The sequence below is a fragment of the Protobothrops mucrosquamatus genome, unplaced genomic scaffold (assembly GCF_001527695.2).
Source record: "Protobothrops mucrosquamatus isolate PMUCROS unplaced genomic scaffold, P.Mucros_1.0 scaffold2697, whole genome shotgun sequence".
Classification (NCBI taxonomy): Eukaryota; Metazoa; Chordata; class Lepidosauria; order Squamata; family Viperidae; genus Protobothrops; species Protobothrops mucrosquamatus.
In genome coordinates, this window is record NW_015388743.1 from 12,449 (window position 1) to 17,150 (window position 4,702).

Below are 4,702 nucleotides of genomic sequence, written 5' to 3' on the forward strand. Positions count from 1 at the left end.
TTTCACCACTTTCTTCCCTCCTTCTAATGAAGACAGAACTTCTATCCTGCTTTGTTGCTAAAGTAGAATAGAAATTGAAAGAATGGGAGCCAATTTTTCCTTTAATTTTCTGAAAGCACTTAAATACAGCCAAACAGAAGAGTCTATAGCAAAGATATCAAGCAGCAATTCAGATCAGAAAGTTAATGCTTCATAGGAATTGAACTTATTGGATGCCTCCCTTGATGTCTTAGGAACACCATCTGGGAAAGGTGGGGGGCATTATCATCCCAAAACATCTAGAAGATATCAGTTTGGGAAAAACTAAAATGGACCTTGTCTGTTTGCATTATAATAAACTGACCAGCACTGCAGTGGACTTTTCAGATTGATAGTGCAACAGTAATGAGAAAGTTTCTTCATGCATACATACAGATATCAATATATTTTATTATGCATTTGGAGGAAATCTCTTTGTATTGCAGGCAGAAATATTAAACAAGAGAGTAAGACTCAATGTCAGATGTTCTGTGGTGGAATCGATACAAAGAACAACCAGCCTTTATGAAATTCATGTAATTTTCTCTGTTGAAAGTGTCAGTAGTAGGGATTTAGCAACTGAAGCACCATGAGTCGGTTTTGTATTTGTAAGGATGCCATTAATTTTCAGAATTGCCACTGAAATTGCAAAAAGGATTAATTTTAACTAACAGCTACTAGGAAGGGACAGGAGTGTGAGATCTTGGGTCACTCCTTTTTCCACCTTCCTATCTTTTATCTCATTATAAAGTATTCCTGCAGAAAAGAGCTGTTTGTAAACCAAATAGATTTTTCTTCTTGTCCCACTGTGGTTGTCCTGCTAGAGGCAAAATGCTTGCTATTATCCTCTATCGTTTCAGCAGTTTATCCACAAATTCCATATAAATCTATCAGCAAATGCATAATTGCAGAAGCTTGGGTTGCAGTCTTTGCACATATTTAAAAATATTTGGGTCCAGTCATCTATAGTATTTTTATCTTTCTTAACTTCCATGATAGTTTAAGTCTGGATTTTGATGGCAGCTTTTTTTTACTTTATTGGTATGTACTGTGGTTGACGGCCTAAACTAATCTGAAAGACTAAGGCAAATTGTTGTGTGTGGATATGATCTTGAAGGTAACAGTTGCATACAAGATGGAGCATAGTCTTTCCGGTTTACAGGGTGCAGATAATTCCAGCTTCCTGGGTTTTAGAAGTACAAAGTGAAATTGGAAACTTAATGTCCATTGGTGAGCCAAAGCTTATTTTTTACGGAATATGTAGCTGAATATAAATAAACTTCACAAATTGGTTTTGTATTGCAGTGGTATTGAGTTTCAACTTGCTGCAGCAGCTAACATAGTCAATTACCCTGTTGGCCAGGGATAAAAGGACCTGTATCCTTATGCCATTGGGTAGAACCACATTTGGAAAAGCTATTTTAAATACAGTCATAAGGGTTGTTACTATCCTATTGCCTTTGTTTAATCATGTTCAATCTGATTTACAATTGGCCATATTCCACTTCTCAATAGATTAAATGGAACAACACTGTAGTGGCTGGATCCATGTTATGGGATACTGTTTACATCTGACAAGAGATATAAGGTGAACAAGATTCTCCTTCAATTCATACACATTCATATTAATTGCATGATAAGCCCTATTAGGGCAGTGGCATGGATTTATATACCAAAAGCGTTTCTAAGATGCAGGTCTATTATGATGCTCTAAAGATATTTTATACGTGCTATAAAGGCTCAGTTCATGATCCTTCTATAATGGTAGAAATACTAGGAACTTATTATTCAGTGTCTACTATCTACTCTAATCCAGACACCAGCATTAAATTCCTCCTTGATAAGTACACTCTCTTTCTAAGCCAGCCCAAATGAGATTCTTCCATTGGTTGGCGAATCTCCAGAAATATACTGCACCACTCCTTAATAAGTATTAGTGAAATTTGTTCAGTCTGATTTTCCCAACTGGGGAAGTCCCCACTTCTGAAGTTAGTTAAAAGAGCAGATGAGTGTAACTTTCTTCTTGGTTTTTCAGGTTGTGGTACAGGACAGAAATGGAGCTTTTGTTTTATCTGTTGTTAATTTTTTGTGCAGTCAGACTTGTCAAGCTGGGAGCAATGTGGACAGAACCTGCCAAAGGCCATCAAAACAGCTATATTTTTAAAATGGTAGTCCAAGCTCTGTATTTCCTGTTTTTTCACAAATTTACAAAATTTGACAATGCAAAATTACTAACTATTTGGGCAGGAGTGTTGTTGTTTTGCAATTAAATCAGGGAAGATATGAAGGATTAGCACTAGCGTGAAGAAGGATTAAAAACCAAATATGTTCCAATCTTAGCTTTTCTAGCTAAGAAGGACTTCATATGATTTAATGTCCAATCTGTGGGGGTCAAATTTTCATGAATAGATCCTTAATGATTCAGAAATCTCATTCTTCATATCCCCTAATTTTGAGCACTGCTTTGTAAACAAAAAGTGCCGTATGTTCTGAATAATAAACATTGGATATAAAATACTGCCTCTGGCCATGTCCTAGCAGCATCTCAAAACAACAACTGGGAACCATTTCTTAATGTTTATTGATGTTCCAACCTTAACTCTGTTTAGAACTGATTAAAAGTCTATTTTCTCCCTCGCCCCTTCTGTCTTAGCCAGAGTGAACACATTCTTTCCAAAAGAAATTGGACACTGTGCAATTGGCTGCAAAGCTAAGTTAGCCATGCATTTAAGACAATACTTACAATTAATCAGATTAATGACAGAGGAAGCCTAATGAGGCTCTCTCCAGATCATGTGATTTCTATGCCCATAAGCCAATCAAGTGGCAAGCCGATTAAAGCATAGCTGGTGGAAAAAGGTACCCTTGAATGTCTTATACAGCCCCTATTTTTCCAGTTATCTCCCATCACTGAACCTGCTGTATTTACTCAGTTTAGATTTTGGTCAATGATCCGTGTAGAATAAGGACACGGCGAGCTCATTCTGCCAGTAGATGAATCCAATGTAAAATGTAAATCCAATACAGCTTAACTGGTCCTTCTTCTTTCCACTCCTGTCCCTGCCAACATTTTCTACTGTTTGAGTGACACTCCGTACAGGGGCTTGGGGATGGGGGGGGGGGGGAATCGGAAAAATCAAGATGGGGAAGCAAAAGAAAAAGGGCAAAGGTAACATTTCCTCTCACTCTTATGGTAGTAAGGAATCAATCACATCACACTTTTTGCCCCTCTTTGCAAGGCTTTCCTTCTCTGAGCTGCTGCTTGCTTCCTGAGGGGAATTTGTAATGTTCCCGTTATTTCTTCTCTCCTCCTCCCATTCTTTTTATTCACATACTTGGTTGCTTTGTTAGCTCATCACCTCAGTATAAAGCTTTCCTGTTTCTTTCCTGTGCGTTCTTTTGGGAAAAGGCATTATTAAAGCTACAGCAGAAACGAATATCTTCAGAGTTGCAAAAAGCCCTTTTCCAAAGGTTAATTGAAATGTCTGGCAGCACATGGTTACTGGCTTTGGTTCTGATTATATTGCTGCTACACAGATTACCCCTTGATGAAAAATTGCCCTTGCTCAAATTAAAGATTGCTAAGCCAGGGATATCCAAGGGAGGCAGGGGATCAAGATGATGGCTTGGATCACGTTGTCATGGATACCCTCTTGACTTACCTCTGCCCTGACCTGAAGTCAAAGAACAAACATTGTGGAAAAATCAGGAATGTTTTCTGACATTCTGACACGTTTTCTGACATGTTACCTGTGGACTCTGCTTGATATTTCAGCTAATATGTTATTTTCCTGCACATCTCTCAAGAACATTGATATTAGCGCTTTACCAAGAATGTCCTTTAGTCGAATCTCAAGCAGACCTGTCCTTGCATAAAGATTAGGCACCTGTTCTCACAACTGCTTGGCTATAGGAGAAAGTCTAGCAAAACCCATGGTCATTTTCTGCCAAATATAGGATTATTTATGTAGAAGATATGGGAATCCACTCCGGTTTTAAAAAAACAGCAATTACAGTACATTTCAAATTAGTGCAACAGTTGAAACAATTAATAGAAACATACATTTAAACATGATCTCACTGAATGAAAAAACAGATGCAATTCTGTTTAGCATTTAGTACACCATGGTTATGTTATGCAAATTTAATTGAAGAAGGATATTTGTGATAATACTTCAAAAGCTGGATCATACAGAATTCTGGCTTCTGTGAATTGGGAATGAACAGATAATGCAAACAAAAGCATGGATGGGAATTTTATTTTCCCTGAACAATTTAGGTGAGTATTTTAACTGAGATTAAACTGGAATAAGACTCTGAAAGAGAAAAGAAATGAAGTTACTTTCCCACACTTTTAATAAACATGGATTGTACTATCCTTCTTGCAGTGTAAATTAACCCTCAATATTCATCTTTTGATCCCTCTGGAACTGCAGGATGTATTCGGAGAATAGTAAAAACTTTTCCATTCTACTGCTGGTGATTCATGTGTAGCGGGGACTGCCTGAGAGTGCTTGCAGGAGCTTGACTGGGAAGGAAAAGATTGGGACAGCTGCAGTTGGCTTTGGGTGTGGCTGGCGTGAGTGGAAGGAGGAAGGATAGAAAAGGAAAGGAAAGGAGAAGGCCGGGGTGGTTGGAGTTGAGAAGAGAAGGTCTGGAAGCTTATTTTATTTTTCTATCAAGG